Genomic DNA, 17,608 nt, shown 5'->3' with positions numbered 1-17,608 from the left:
GGGGTTACCATAGTGTAGCAAAAATTCAAGTGCTTCGGAGAGACATGTGGAGAAGTTCTGGATCCAAACAAGCATCCCTTAGCCCACTTGCCATTTTGTTTCTCTTATTTTCTTAAAAGGGGCCTCACAAGCCTCATTCCCTCCTGCTTACTTGACATTTAGCTTACTTCTGCTGACCACAAAACAACTACATTCCGTGCAAGTCTGTTTTCAGCTTAATTCAGAACAATGGCAAGGTTGTTTTTGTTAGTAGCATTTCCCAACTTCCACCCTCCCCCCCCCCAAAAATAAAGGAGCTTTACAAATGGAGAACCATAAGAAAGATATAAATACATCCAGTTTAAGATAAGATACACATCTTAGATGAGCAGTTAATTACTTGTAGTAATGGTTGAACTCTGTTTTTATGAGGCAGTTCAGATATTTCATGCAGGATGATTGCATGAAGCTCATCGGGGGGCACTATGTTTTAGGTGCCCATATTCTAAACCCCATAGTTCAAAAGCCTTGGCAGGGGTGGCACAACAATGAAGGGAGGCACAAGAGGACAAGAAGATAAGTCAACTAAAGTAGAAGGCACCAGTTCTCCATTCACTGCCAGTGTTTTGCACCTGTGGAGGGTCTGTGTTTAGCAGTTTTACATCCACTTTGATTCTAGAGAGCAAGGGCAGGGAAAGAGGTAGAGCGCTGACTCTTCAAGGCAGCAAGTCAGGTTGTTCGGGGTTTTGTTTTCCTCTCCTTAGAAAAAGGAGGGGGAAAAAACCTCAGTTATCACTTTTATTTGGATAGCTATTTCTCCTTTAACTCCTTAGCAGTGCTAGGTCTCATGACACATGAAGCATCATTCAGCCTACTGATGCTGCCTTTTCCCTTTCTGGTGCATCCAGCCTGACTTTCCCTAGTCTTTACCATGGAAGCTTACTGGCAATAAGCTTGCATCACTACACTTAAAGAGGGAATAAGAAGGAGTTTGTAACTCACACCACCCCCAGCCCATCCTCATCTATACATTTTGATACCATCCCCTTACTTAAAGTTTAGAAAGTAAATTAAAAGCCATTTTTTAAAAGTTAGTTTTTAAAGAATATTTTCAGTCAAAACTTCTGAGCAAATAAAAAAAGTGGTTTTTTTCCTTTTACATTTTCCTGTGCTTTAAAGGTAAACAAGCAACAAACTTCTTCTGTTCAGTCATTTTTATAAAATAAAGGAGAGAAGAAACCTAATAACAACAGAGAAAGATAAACCATATGAGAACATCGAAGTCTCTCACAGAGAATGCGCTTTGCAACAACTTGGACAAAAGCAAACTGGCTTACCAGACCCACCACATTCCATCTAGCACCTTCCACTGCTTCCTCAAGTAATTTAGCTTCAGCTGCTGCTTCACTTCTTATAGCCCTGCTAGCCTCCCAGCATCCTTTGCTGCAGAGACTCCCTAAATCACGTTTAGCATATTTTAGGAATTTCAGCAGTGCTGCTACCTGAATAAACTACTGAATAGGAATCTAGGATGGGTTAATCATAGGAAAATGGAGTAGCCAACTACTCTATGTGCTATGTTTACTGCTATTTAATCTCTATTCCTTGCTGCCCATTTCAGTCACAAAAATACATCTAGTGGTTAATTAGCTGCACATGACTGCTTAATGTAACACTGGGGATCTGTCACAAGGTGTAGGCATGTTGGTGGATGTATTTATGTTGTTGGAGTGTATCTATGCCCATCCTGATTTTATTTTCTCACTGCTTCCCTTGCCCCTGAAAAACAAATGAGAAAAAAAAAAAAGTTAAATCTGCCATGAAAAAAGCTTTTGTCTTAGGAAAACAGATAATGAGAATAAAATGAAGATTATTTTCCTGCAGTCTGAATTTCACGATCTTTGCAGATAACAACTGTGGAAATGGAAGCATTTTGTCTTGAAGCAAGGGGTTTCATCTCTTAGATAAGAACTGCATTGGACTGAAATGGTATGGTTAAGTGGAGGGCAGCAATTTCTGTTGACAGAGAAAAGCAACGGGATGGCACCAGCCCCACTGAATTGCAGGTCAGTGAAGAGCTGCTGCCACAGCACTGCAGAGCAAGCACAGGCCTGAGGGACCACGTGGCCAAATATTGGGGTAGCCCCTTCTGACAAAGGGACCTGTGGACCCTCAAAATCTAAGCTGATCTGACAGACCTGATTTCAGGGCTTTCTGCTGGTGACCTGAGGTTGTAGAGTGCATCTAGCACAGACAGAGGGGCGAAGGGCTGATCTCACTGGGATTTGAACTTGTGGTTCCAGGGAGTCTGGGTGTTTCAAGCCTAATCATAAAGCACCCTCTCTTGCCACATTAATAATTGCACTATGAATAGAGAATTGGAGCTACTAGTTCGATGTTAAGGCATAACAGTCTGTCAGTATATGGGGAAAGTTGCTTGGTTTAAATTATGTGCCCCTAAGGAACTGAAAGAGAGCTTGAGAAATGGAGGCACTTTACAATCACATGGATTGCACGAGTAAACATCCTGGAAATAAATAGTCTGCCCAGGATAAGCTATTTATTTCTTAAACTCCCACGGGAGTTTTCTACAGGAGTATTTTGAGAACTAAACAAAACCTATTTTGAGATATTTATGGTTGGGAGGAGAAAAAAAAAATCTCAGTCCTTTATAAACACAGAAGAGGCTAGACCAACTCTTACCTCATTTTGAATATTAGTAGTTAGTTTTTGAACCAGTGGCCTTGTGGCCTGGTGAGCAAACCCACCAGGTCAGCCCTATTGTACCTTATGGCTCGGCAAGCCAGTTCCTGATATAGCACAGAGCGGAGAGCGACGTGCCAGCAGCGTTGCAATGTTCGGGCTGCCCAGCTGTGCCAGGGGACGTAATGCCACCTCTCCCAGCGAGGCAGCTGTGCCAACCGTGCTGTGCAGCACAGACCCGCACAAGGAGCTTTTTGCTGGGTCTTGGCAAAATTGACATTGTTTCACTGGACCCCTTCAAAAACCAACCTTCCAGCTTGTGCTCTGCTCTCCTCTCCACCCGTGCTCCTACTTTTTAGTGTGTCCTTTTCATGACGTCTCATAGTCCAACGGTGCTGTTGGTTATGTCTACTTTCTGTGTCCTTTTCCTGCAAACCTCTCAAAAAATAACCTTCCCCTTTCCTGCAAAGCCTTCACTTGCTGTTTCGTCTAGTTCCTTGCCAAATGTTCTCAAGAAATAAATTAGATTTGCAAGTTGTTCTCATCATTAGCCATGGTTTCTCTTACGTCCTACAGATGTAGCTTTCTATGAAGTGATGGCCGGACATTACAGAGAAGAGGAAAGACATAACTATGCAGAAGTCAGACAGAAAAGAGTCCAAAATTAATGTAAGCATGAAGCATATCAGCTGCAGTGATGTTATTACCTTGGCTGGGTTTATCTGTAACCTGGACATGAAACACTCAAGCTCTGGTGTGAGTTACACCTTGAAGGCTTCTTGCATTTTGCAAAGAATGACACATACTGTGTCCTTACACCTATTCATTATGAACCATTCCTGCACCAAAATTACTTTCCTTGGCAAGACCATCTTCCTCCTCAGCATTGTCTACCTGATATTTTGGAGCAATGATGCCATAGACCTTTATTGAGCTGTTTGGTCTATGTTTAGACACCTTCCTCTCTTTTGCTGTGTGATGCAAGATAGCACAAAATTCTAGCATTATTATCATGCACCCCTATATATTATATCGAATCTCCCACTGCTTTATGTTTATGGCTTGAGAGAGTTTTGCTTATCTCAGTTTAGGAGATAACTTCATGTTCCTTCCTAAATTTGTTCAAAAAATATAAAACACGAGTACAAAGTGATTTAAATGTTTTTACTCCATTCCCTTGGGGGAAACATTAATTCTTAATATTTTTACTTCCAAAACCAATAGAAGTAGGGAAAACAAAATCAGTGCAAGGCTTTGTTCAAATTTAAGCCCTTTTGTTCCTGCTCAAGTGCGTGAATTCATTTCAGGAACATGGGAGATTGAAGAGACCTCATGTGGAAGAGGGCGAAACTGGAATTAGCTTTCACTTTTCCAAGGAATAGCATATAAACAAGGACATAAGGGGAAACTTTTTTCCCTTAGTGTTCTGGGCTAATCTGAGAGATTGCACTTCTTCAATTGCTGCATTGTTCATTTCTTCATTTCCCACTCTGATGATGTAGCCAAGCAGTTTTCCTGAAGGGAACATGGATGCTGAGCCAACTCTTCGCTCATGTGTCTCCCTAACATATCATACTGAACTGGATATGTAATCCTTGTTTGTGAAGTCACGGATATCACAAAAGTGTCCAAGCAGTTAGGAGCTAGGTGCAGTCTTTCCTGGGCAGAACAGTGTTGGGTCTTCTCCCTGTTTTTGCAACTAGACTTTCACAAAGAGGTAAGTAATAGGCAGCAGGAGCTGGCAAGTGGACCTCAGCACCCTACTCTGATGAGCCATGGAGGGATGACCCTTGTTTGGGGAACTGGAAGGAAGAAGGGAGAGCCAGAAGAAGAATACAAATAGTGGTGGAGGGTAAAAAGGAGAAATGAAAAGAAGGGCAAAATGGTGAAAATGCTTTCCTAAATTTAGAGCCACTTGAAAAGAATAAATTAGAAGGAAGATTAAAAGAATGTGCAAGACAAAGGAAAAAATTAAAAATTAAGGAAATTAAACTCTATTTCCTAAATGATTTAGAAGACCTAGGCCCAGATTATGAGTTGTTTATGGGTGAAACTCCATTAAAATGCAGACCTGATTCAATTTTGCATGACCTGTTCTTCCAGTATCTGAGTTTCGTGGATGGGCAAATCAGACAGGAGTGCCCTAAGACTGCTAAACTCCTCAGTGAAAACAAGAGTGGCACATCTCATTTGTTGGCATGTAGGCTGAAACCAGCAGGGACCCTCATCATGAATGAACCTCTGCAGGTGTAGTCCCTCCGTTGGCCTTTCCAGCATTTTGGTACAGTGGAACACGTAGAAGAAGCCAATCCTCTGTTACGGTGAATCGTGAACTCCTTGGGCAGCCAGACATTGAAATGGAAACAGTTCAACACCCCCTGTGATTCTGTGAAATGGATCCTTTGTAGTCTCTTAAACAAGCTTTTCAGTGCCTGAAAGTCACTTATGTAAATTTATGAATTTGCACTCCAGAAACTTTAAAGTTTTTTTCTTTCAGGAGACTTTCCTCATAGTTGGTAGAATTCTGCTGAATTATGATGTAATGATCACCAGAGAAGCATACGACATTATTTAGTGTGGGAGTGTGGGAGTGGCACCTTTGCGACTATCGAAATGTCCCACTTTTCAGTGTTGCAATGTCCTTTTTGCTGACCAGAGGCAAGGTCAGTACTTTGACTACAGTCTCCAGGGACAGCTCTAAGTGTGGGATAATTCCTACTCCAATCCCTGTCACAGGAGCATCTCATAAGCAGCCTGGGAGGAAGGATTTAGGGTATCCTGGACAGATGGTTTGGGGGTTTCATAACCCCCAAAGGCTCGGTACTAGCAATATGCTGTGTGTGCTTCAGAGTAAACATTTCTACAGATTTTGTGTGGTGTAGCCTCTGCTATAACCTCTGCTATGACTGGATCTGTCCAGTTGGACAGCAAATCTGATTCTGCGTGCTCAAAACCACACTCTTGATACACTAGCTGGGTTTCATGGCTTCTCAGAAAGTCAAACCCTTATTTAAATATCTAAATCACCTGCCATGTGATTCACTTCAGTGAGAGTTTGAGAGAGACTTGGCTCTTTGAACTGCTGCAAATATTCTTAAATGCTTTTAATTTAGATGTTGAAGTTATGAAGTTTTCACTTTGGTCCACCAATTGGAGGAATCAAAAGTAGACATTCCAACAGCCAATTTTTTTTCTGCTTTAATGTAACATTAGGACTGAGTAAAGAAAAGTCTTAAGGAACGTACCTTTATCCCTTATAGACAAGTTTGGTGCCACATCCTCCCTCAGCACAGACAGCTCTGCCCTCAGATGCAGTGCTTGGTGTCTGCATGAGAGGAGGTTTAGATCGGGCCTATTTCAAGATGCTACTCTCTTAAGATCAATCATCAAACCTCAAGGCATTAAAAATTGTTGCCTCTCTTGGTTAAACAAGTTTATAATATACACACAGCCACTCTAAAACCATTGTGTGGAATGCCAAGTTGAGTGGAGTATCTCTTTTATCCAAAGGTCTGGCGGATTAATATTTGACTTCAGAAAGTCTAATTACCTCAGTAGTAAGAAACTAGGTACACTTTAATAGCAGTAAAGGTCACTGACCTTGGTGAAATCAATGTACCTCTACCTGCCTTTGTAATTACGTCAATGACTCCTCTTTACTATATGCTTATCCCCTTCAGTCTTACTGGAGTGCCACGATGTGCTCTATCCTCATGTTGTTTATTCACTAGACGGTGTCCTATACACTTTCTACGTGTTTCTACACTCCACAAGTCAATCTGAGTTAATATTCAACTGGGACCTTTCCTCAGTAACTTGGTGTGTGTTTTCTGATATGACTGCTCCTTTCTAATTATGTTGGCAGTGCTGCTGAGGAGCACATAGTATTATTGCCAAAGTTCAATAAACATACAGAGTAACTATAGAGTTTGGGGGAAAACAGTCAGTGGTGCTTTCATGACCTTTGGCAACAGTATGAGGACAGTTTGGCCAGTGCCAAACAAATGTCTAACTTCAAATCTCTCAGCGACCAGAAAATGATGGATTTGCTTTACTTTATTCCATCTAATAATAAACAAAAAATGCTGTGTTTGTGCAGTGCAGTAGTGTGGCCAGACTGAGCATAGTCCTGTGCAGTAGGTCAGGCCATCATCAGCATCAGTGCATCTTTCTTGTCCTATTAGAATTGTGCAGACCAATCCCCCGGTGGTCTGGGATGAGGGAATGCTAATGAAGTCATCAGAGTCCCGTTGACTTAGTGAAGCAGAGCATTTGTGGTAGAAAGGCTCATCTGTTTCATCTGTGGTGCTGCAGTAACTGCTAGGTTACGCTGCAACTACGAAAACCCTCATGGGCATCTTCAGACTATGCCTAGTAAATGGGAAGGTAAACATGCATAATAATCGTGACTACTTCTTCACCACTTGCCCCTCCCACTTCTTCACTGCTAGCTTGCTATGGCTAAATCTAATATTAGTGGACCAATGTTTTTAAGGGTAGGAACAGCATAAGCCTGGGAGGCTCATATTATCACAGTATTAAAAGCCAGTTTATATTCTCTGGACCTTGAGCTGGAAAACCCACACAAAGTACTGCTGCAGTTGATAGCAGGAATAATCTGCACAGGACTGGGTATTTAGGATCAGGTCAGGACTCCTGAGTAGCCTGGCTATACTTTCCAGCCATGGCTTTTTTTTTTTTTTTCTTTCCCCCATCAGGATGGCCCAAACGAAAATATGTTCTATGATTGGTACCTGTATAATTGTTTCCCTCCATTGAACGTCATATTCCGCCAGCGGGAACGGTGCATTAGGTGACCACCGCCCTAGGGAATGGCTGCAAAACTGGAAGGTTTTGACATAGATATGGTGTCAATACACCAAGAATGCCTGGATGATGTACATAATGTTCTCATTTTCCATTCTCCCCCCCCTTTCAAATCGACAGTATGCTCTGGTAACATTTTTGGACGAGAACACCAGTTCCAGTCCTGCTATAGAAATGCAGTCACTGAATGAAAAATTCCAAAGAAACTGCATTTCTATACCATAAACCACCCAGTCCTGGAACTGGTGTTCTCACCCAAAAATGCTACCAGAGGATGTCAGCAACCTGTGGCTGATAATACCTCATTATCTGAGCAAAACGCGTTCTCCTATTGTGCGATTATGTCTCTGAAGTGATTGAGCCCTGTAATGGGGCATGGCAGAAAAATGGTTCCAAGTACCTGACCTGGGTCATCAATGCAGGATGTACACCACCTCATTAACATACATGTGTGTATGTACACACTTTATATAGCTCTGTGTGTATCTGTATACATAAAGTCCCCCCAAATGACACAGGGAGGTTGCACATTTTAGTATTACGAGAAAGGGTTAAGATACCAGTGTGGCAGAAGAGGGCTAATGAAAGATGAAGGCCAGATTTTCAGTTTATTTATGCCTTTTCGACTTTAGCAGCGCTCTTCTGGTTATGCAAGTCTGGCACACAGAGGGGAAGGGGAACACACAAAGGCTACGCAAGACTCCCAACACTTCTCAGTTGTGTGAGGGCAAAGCAAGAACAGTTCTATCGCACTCACTGTCATCACACTAGTCCTGTACAACTCACATTGTGTTTTCTCTAACCTGCAAGAGAGAAACAGCTGGGGAGCCTTAGCCTAGCATTTAGAATAAACCCCCTTGTGTTAGAGCCCAGGCCATTTTCCAGCACAAGGGACTATGTGTTCCCAAGTTATCCTGGGGCATGTCTGCGTGGAGAGGCATGAGGGGCCTGAACCTCTCTGCTTTGACTCTGAGCTGGCCAGGTGGGAGTCTGCCTGGATTGGGAAGCAGTACAATCAAATGACTTTGGTACTGTGCCCATGCTTGCAGAGCCTCTTGAGAGACGTCACCTGGTATAACTTCATCAGTCTTCAAATCAATGTTAACTTAACTGTGCAATTCTGCACTTGTATTTGTTCTATATCTTGCACAATATAAACTGCCCACTCAGTCGACGCTTGGCCCAAGTTGGCTAGTTATTTCTGGCTTGTGGAAAGGGAGAGATGAGCTTTCCTTCCCTATCTTCTTGGTCTATGCCGCCAGTATTTTGCCAGGATTTGCACGTTTACTTCCCTCCACTTGCAGAATGGATGGAGCACTTCACCCAGGCTGGCTTCCACCGTGGTAAATGCAGCAAGTCAACAGGAGTCACAGGGAGCTGAATTGTACTCAAAAGGTTCTTCAGTTCAACGCAATTGTGAAAGTAAAATTGCAGGATTTCTAGATGCATGTTCTTAGCCTGAAAACTGAGAAGGTGTAGCTGGACCCTCTGAAAGGCAGCTTGGTATGGAATAATGAATGCAATGTGATTAAAAACAAACAAACAAACAAAACAACAATGCCAAACAGCTGTTTATTCAAGCAATTTTTTTCCTTTATTTTTAATTAGATTCCAGAAATTATAATAGTGCAAACACTCAGTATAAAAGTTGCAATAAGAAATTTACATTCACTTTTAACATTTCAGTCCATTCACTTTTTAACATAAAAATAGGACAAATATTCAATTGCTCTTCTCAATTTAACAATCCTGAAAAAGACTGGAAGATACTCTACAATGTTCTATTTACATAAAAATAGACCCGTATTATTAATGCAAATCTATCCTCAGAAGTTACCCAGTGTTAAGTTATTGTATTGTACCATGTATATACATACATATAGATATATATAGTGTATAGCTATATAGATATAAAAATTATTTATACTTTCAGTGGGCTACAATAGTTGGAAAAATGACATCTTGACTTACTAGTTCATTCCTTAAAGTTAGGACAATTCATTGTTTTTATCTCTGCAGATGTTTCTACTGTGATACAGTAGGTCTTCACCCAGCCTCTTTGAAGTCACTGGCAACACCCTCTTTGACATCAATGGGAGAGGGACAGACATTAGAGTAAGGCCTGATCTAAGAATTCAACAACCACTGAAGTTAATATTTCCATTCATTTTAAAGGGCTGTAAATTAGACTAAAAATTCACTGAAATCCCATCTGCCAATTAAATAGAAGAATAAATTCAGGGTTCCCTTTGGGGAATGGAATATGTTTATCTGGTGCTAATAATTTCTTTTCTTTTTCCCAAAGTCTAAGCAGAATATTCAGGTTAATTCAAAGTGAGGCAGAATTTGCTGCAAACATCTGCAGGTTAAGCAGCTGATAAAAGTCCTTTTGCACGGTCTTCTTACTGAATACTTCAATCCAACTCACCTTATACAACCCTCAAATACTTCAATTCAACCCACCTTATACAACACCCAAGCTGTCTCATTTCTCGCTATTATTTTTTAAGGAAGGGTGGCATCCAGATTGCTTGTCTGTGCCTTTTCTTTGGGGACACAAGCAGAGATGCTGTCCTGCCTGCAGCCAGCAGGCTTGGGCATCGCTGCCCAACTTGCTGCCTGCTGCTGGTCCCTACGCTCCCACTGCAGGGGCTGCTTATTCACCCTTTCAGGTTTGCTGTCCTATCGACTGGTTACACCAAAGCCATTTCTTTTCCCTTAAACAGCCATTATATGAAAAATCTGCTTTTCGAAAATACGTTAGCCTTTGGGAAAAGAAGTTTGACAGCCATGTGATGGAGGAGCTACAGAGGGAGACAGTAAGCAGGCCTGAGTGGGCAGTAAGTGCCCATAGCAAAAATGTGATGGCACTGAGCAACTGAAGGTGAGTTAAGGGCAGCAGGGACACCTATTTCTTAAGAGCAGGCCTGAGTGGGCAGTAAGTGCCCATAGCAAAAATGTGATGGCACTGAGCAACTGAAGGTAAGGGCAGCAGGGGCACCTGTTTCTTAAGAAGCAAGGTTTTGTGAGATGCAGGTCACATTTTTACCTCCAAGAAAGAATTGCGTGTTGTCAGGAGGCAGGCAGGCATGCCTGGCTCCTTTTCCTGTCAGTGCTATGGCACATGTAAATATTTCCAGGATGCTTACAATTATGCGCAAGCCTACAACGGACACTGTGCCATCATGTGTGGGCCGACCAATTTTGATTGTAGAACACAGGTTCCCTGTGGTCTTTTTCTTCCTTTTTTTTTTCTGAACAATTCATTGTAAAAAGAAGAATTCACATACACTTTTGTATCTTTTCAATTACCAGTTCAGAAAAATATTTAACATCTAGTTTCCAAGCAGAACCTATGGACATAGAACAGGAAAACAACATCCTGACAGCAGACAGTAGGAGGACTAATCAGCAGGATAAAACCCAGACAGATGGGAGTTGCAGCACAATGTTTAGTGGTAGGGATTTTAAGAGATGGGTCGAATTTGGCTGTATCTGCTTGAACTGCGGCATGTGTGTATGACTGCTGTGCTGCACCATTGTCCATGTTCTCTGTGCAAAGTATGATTTGTTTGTACAAACCTACACAAGGGTATTATGGAAAAAGAACCTCCAGGAAGAGGTTTTTAACCTCTGTCAGAATCTCACTGAAAATATCATTGCTCTAGAATTCTCTGCACTGGGTTAAATTGCACTAGAAATGGTTAACTGCTCTTGAACACTTTCATTTCTAGAGCAGCAACACTGAAAGCATCACTTTCATTCTTACTGTATTCTGTAACATTTTCCAAAGCCACCTCTGTGCAATAACCAGCTGCTGGAATGCAGAAAAGAAAATCACCATTTGCTTTGTCTAAGTCCAAATTTGTGAGGAGAATGGTATTTGTAAATGGGAGCAAGTTATATAATCGCTTACTTCTTTTTTCTTGCTTGAACTCTAGTAACGTTACTGTATAAACAAGCAGGAATTCTAAGTGAAGAAGGCTTTAAAATGTTAAAGCTGCAATTGCCACGAAACAGTTGTGGGATGGCAAAGGCATTAATTTCCATCTACGTTTCATAGAAAACTCTCGATGTATCGCTCGAATGACATTTGAAACATAAGAACAGATGACCTCTGCGCCTGCTTGCACTAAGGGTAAAAAGACATGGGAAAGCACCTAAATAACTCAAGTAGCTAAGTAGCTCAAATGTCTCGTAACTGATGGCACCACTGACAGGTCTAGGACCAAAGCAGCAGGTCAGGCACTTGAAATTAAGACACGACCGCAGTAATTGAAGCACACCTTGGCCTTGCCCACGAGGAGAACTGTTAGCTGTTTTACCACCAGCAGGCTCACATGTGTCCAGCAAATGTGGCAGCATGGTCACAAGCTGTCAGCAAGTGTTCTGGATGCTTCTAACCCATGTGTTGTGTAAGCCTGCTCTGAACAGGAGGGCTGCCAGCTTTTTCAAAGGAGTTCCAAACTATCCTGACAGATTTTCTGCAGAAGTCAGCTCACTGCGTATGCTGAGCTTTCCAGGAAATCCGTTCTTATTCAGCTTGGACCCATGTATCCCTGTGCACAGCCTCCCTCCGTAAACATATGGAGCACTCATTGCACCCACGTAGCTGTGCTGGTAGTAAACCAGAGTTGGAAAGAAGTAGTAAAAAAGCTTCACAGTGATGCAGCACTGTTGTTCCTTCGGTTTTATGCGGGCGTGACATGCCTGATGCCACAGGAGGCATAAAACGGGGACCCTGACATAAACAAGCAGATCCCCCAGCATGCAGTAAGGCACAAGCAAAACCAAGTCCTCGCAGCACATTGGCTATGTACGTGAAGGAATGCTAATTCAGACGGCAAGGTGCGTCCTCGTGATCAGAAAACAGGTGTTAAAGGTGACAACCCCCACCCATTTCTACTAATTCCTTCTGGAATTGTGAAAGCAGCTCGCCAAGAGATCCCAAACACTCTTGTGAATGTGAGCAGACATGAACTCCGAGATGGACCTGGCCGAGAGGTTAAACACTGGCCTTATCTGTGTTGCACTAGGAACCTGGCTGAGTCCTCCGTCAGCTCAGATACTCAAGGCTGGGCACACGTCACTGAGAGCTTTACCACTGACTTCGGAAGGAGTCCCGCCTTTTCACCTTTTCCTTTCTGCAAATCCTATCTCTCAGGCTTCTTTTCTGGTTGGTATTTTGTACTCCTGCTAACTTTGTGCTTTTTCTTTTCATCTTTTCCTGGTATTGTCCTTGCACCAGGCTGTAAGTCGCACCAGGCCACCCAACATTTTGAAGAGTAATTAAAGAGCAACAGGCAGTCCCCCACTTCATGTGTACGTTTTCCTATTTCTTCACATTTACATATTTATTCATGATTTAAATTTGGCTGGGAAACCCAATCAGAGATGGGACTAAAAGGATCAAAGCGGTAAAAAAATCCTACACAGAGTTGTGGAAAAAGCCAATCATAAACAGGGTTGGGGTAAAGAAGCAGAGTCCGGATTGTCATTAATCACAACAATTATGCCCCACTGGGATGCAGAACACAGTGAATTTGAGACGAGTTAGTTTAGGACTGTTAGAAACCCTTAATTGCTGCATGGAGCCAATCCTCAGTACAAGGTCGTGGTTCCTGTACGTCGGCCACGGGGATACACTGAGTGAATCTACTAGGCCTTATCTGATGGTGATGGAAGTACTTGCAGAAGATGTAGAGTTTATTTAACCCCACAGTCACCTGATTTAACCAACAAATTAATGGATCTCTAAGTCCTTTTATAAAATTAGCTCAGATCTGTAAAACACAAAAAGTCCTTATTAATCCATTGGAGAAAGTATTCACAGTCCATACCCTTTTTCCTCTGCCACCAACCTCAGTGTTACGCTCCTACAATCCTCATCGTTTATCATGGAGCAATTATACAAGTAATCTGCATAGTCCTGAGCTGCAGTGACACAGATATGACAACTTTAAAAATGATGCATGCAAAATGCCTCCAGAATTTAAAGTCCTGTTCAGCAGCAATATTCAGCTAGTGAATTGGATATTGATTTCTTATTCCTATGTCACTGACACGGGCCTCACGCTACAGGATAGGCTGTGATGCCTAAGGGAGGCATCCCTGTAAGCACGGATTTAGTGGGAGCAGGACTAGCATCAGCACCGAATCCAGATGGCTCAAAGCCAGAGAACCCAGTGAAGCTCCTCCTAGTAGTTCTGTCAAATACTTTCTGCTTAGTGATAGAACGAGTCCAAAAAATGGACAAAAATAAGGCAACAAAATAAATTTTTATATATATATACATACATATATATATATATACATATGTATGTATCTAGGAAAACAATCTACTTGCATGGTGTACTTTTCACATACAATAACTTATTACCACACTAGAAATACACTCTGGGTAACATCAATGGGCCAAATTCACCTCCTTTACGTTCCAAGGTGTTGCACCTGCATACAGCAATGACGGATTTGACACTTGGTGCATCTTGATGACAATACTACACCAAATGCAGTATCAGAAAACACCCAGTGGATGCCAGATGTTACACCATTATGAACTAGAATATCGGCTTGATTTTTATATTACAGTAAGTAGAGTTTATTGCTTCTAATGACCAGAAGGTACCTTATGACACAGCATAGATTTTGATAACACTTTTCATATACTGTATTATGGGTCTTGGAACACTGAGGTTGGCAGATCACAATCACTTATTTTTCTTCTTTATTTGCTGTTTGCATTTTGATTTTGCTTTGCTGAACGCACATGCAACTAGTGGATTTAACTCTGTGCCAGAAGTGATATGTCAAAAACATTTAGGAAAACTTACTATTTTGTCTTCTTTCACTGAAGTCAGGCATGAGTGGCATGCAGTAGATTGCAAGGAAAAGCAAAAGGACGTCCATTTCCAAAGGATTTATAATCTCCATGCACATGTAAAATGTCTCTTACAAAAATCTTTAACATCTGTTAAAAGTGTGCCTTTTTGCCTCTTTTTATACAAGTGTACATGCAATTACCTGTCCAATCTAAAACTATTTACAAAATTTCATAATACAATACATCTCTTAAAGTGAGTAATACATGAAAGGCCAATGTTTTCTGTTGTTTGTAACACTGTACAAGATTAAAAATAAATAAGGCATTATAATACAGGTTTATCACAAATTAAAAAATGTTGGTTTTCACTGTAATACAAAACTCTAACTTGAAAGAACATTATGGCTAAATAGTCCTCCTGCCTGGGCAGAACATACAGAATCTGGACTTGCTGATGTAAGGAAAATATTTTGTTTCTGCTACAAGCAGGAATTCAACACGTGAAAATGGTTCACGCTACTTCCTGATGCGTTCAGACTCCTCAAAGCACTGAAATGGCACAGGTCATATACAGTTTCCCTTTGAATAGTGACTCCCAAGCACTGTCTTTTGCCTTGCGGATAAACTACAGGCAAAAGCGTGAAAGAGATTCAGGTGCACGACCGACCTGGGGTTAGAGTGCTGTAGAATATTCCACGCAGTACTGACGGAAGATAGCGCGGTAACCCAGAGCAGAACTGGTCCTACAGAAGCTCAGCTCCTGACCTTCTGAAGCTTGCTAAACCCCCAGTGAATTCTGCAGGCCTCGTAGGTGCATAAGGGATGCAGGTTCAGCCCTAACGAGCCAAAGCTTTTGGCTCTCGGTCTCACCTGGAGAGAGCAAAGGAGAATCTGCGTGTGTCTTAGCGAAGGCGAGGGGACAGGACTTGCTGCAGCGGGAAGCAGCTACAAAACCCAATGCGTTTTACAGGCTGGATAAAGCAGCTTTCTAGTCGATGCAAAACGTTTGGAAGTATCTAGCCAGTAATTCAACTGAATGCCAGTTCGTAGTCTCAGCAGAGGATAACAGTTAAAAAATCATTTAAAGATAAAGGTAGCATAGGAACACTTTGATGTGACCTCCCAAGACGGCAGAGTCTAAAGATCTCTGATACTTATCTCCTTATATAAGGAAGGAAAGACTTCAATTATTACTATTATCTGAAAGAGAAAACGTGCAAACAGATGTGAAATATTGTGCTTGCTACTGACAGACATCGATGCGCCAAAATGGCATCACTTTCTTGGAGGGCTCATCTCTCTTAATTGTTTCGAGCTAAGAGCTGCACAAAACAGTAAACAGAAATGCGGGAGGCTAGTCTGCCCACAGTGAAACAAGTTACCAACCTCAGTTAAACGTGAGGGACTTCAGGGTGATGTGGGGCAGAATCAACTCCTTTCTGGGGCTACAGCAAGGTCACCCAGGCACAAGTTGCAGAGCTTGACCAGAAAATTAATAAATGCAAAAATAGGGAATACAATTGCAGGCATTAAGGTGGACACAGCACCAATCCCACAGAAACACAGGGACATCATCCTGATGATTTTCAGGGATATTGCAGTGGGCCGCATATTATCTGCAGCCAATTATGAACAAAAATTGGATGACAAACATCTCTAATTCGGGGTTACCTAAAGTATTACTACTGCCTTTTTCCATGTACAAAACTTACTGACCATTTTTTAGCAGAAAGGTTAAATGTGTCAGTTAAAGCTACCACATGAGAGCTGAAATAAAACAAATGTGCACAGGCAAGGAAAATGGGGAAAAATATTGTATGAATAGGGAGGGAAAGCACAGCTTCATTATATCATGGTTTCAATGGGCATTTAGTTTCCCCTGTTGGAACAGCTGCTGAACACTGCCTAATTATTTTCACATGGCTTTTTACTAATTTGCACCTTGGCTGAACTTTCTTCATGATTCTGTACTGTGTGGCCCAGGACTAAATAGCAAAGATATAGTTTTCCCCATAGTAAACCCAACAACAACCACAACAAAATACAAAAAACGTTAATGGTGGTACTCAAAAAATGCCTGGAAGCTGCCTCGAAGACTCCCAATGCCCCATCACTGATGCTGTAAGGGAGCACACGCACGCTGGACTGGCTGCAACACCAAGAAGTCGTCCTGGTCCACTCAACCTGCTCCGGAGGCACAGCGCTCCTGCAAAAGGGCTGAGTGAGAAGGTGACAATGGATTGGGCCTGTCTGGTCCTTTCCAACCACCATGGAAAACATTCTTACAAAAGCCAGGTGCCTCATTTGACTGTTGGGGAGGAGGATCGGTCTTAGAAATAACTCTGGAGTAATTCTACTAGCACCTGGTAATCTTTTAAAATATTAAAATGAATAAGCCACATTTACCTTGCTACATGATCTTCCACTGACACTAGTCCAGGAATAAGCTGGGAATGAGTCTGGGAAAGAGAACCATCTCAAAAATATTAGCACAGGGGACAATTCACTTCTGCTTACTTTCCATTTAGTGATAAAAGAAACGGTGGCAATATGCTTGTGTCTTGGGCCTATCAAAAAGTAACCAAGAAATTAGTTCATCGTAAGCTTTTGGGGTGGGTAAATGGCTGTATTTGGCCCATGTGTTCATGTACTATCAGGTCTAATGCTAGCATCTAAAGATGGTTTTAACAATGGTACATGTAAAAAATAATGTTTTGTTATTATCAGCGATATTATACCAAATTCACTGATTCAAAAATTGTGCAACTTGGGCTATCTGTGAGTGGAACTGAGTGCGTAAGGCTATTGCATATCACTTCCCATTATTGTTAACTGTTTAACTCACTTGAGTGATGATGTAGTTCTGACTATTAGAAAACATAAATACGCAGTGTTCTTTACAAGGATGCCACTTATTCCGTTTAAAGATTGGTTCTTTTAAATCTGTATTCTCTAAAGGCATTCGTTTAAATGGCTTGGAATACCTCAAAACCAGAATTAAATTATTCTAGAAGGCCACCTATGAACTTGATAGCTGTTAGGTAGATAAAGAAACACTGTGACTTTCCACAGGTCAGCCGGAGCATGCATACTTATTACAGCTGGGAAGCAATTCTCTGTTTTCCACAGTCACTCTAATCACAATGCTAATTTTGCTAGCTTTGTAATGAAGCTCCAAGCTGACAGGGTACAGAAAAATTAATTAAAAACCCTGCTGAAAACCACTGGAGTCTCACGGCAGAATGATATGGCTACATGGAGGACAGACCCTCCTGC

Source organism: Eurypyga helias, unplaced genomic scaffold, assembly GCF_000690775.1.
Source record: "Eurypyga helias isolate BGI_N326 unplaced genomic scaffold, ASM69077v1 scaffold376, whole genome shotgun sequence".
NCBI classification, from domain to species: domain Eukaryota; kingdom Metazoa; phylum Chordata; class Aves; order Eurypygiformes; family Eurypygidae; genus Eurypyga; species Eurypyga helias.
This window is presented reverse-complemented; position numbering follows the sequence as displayed.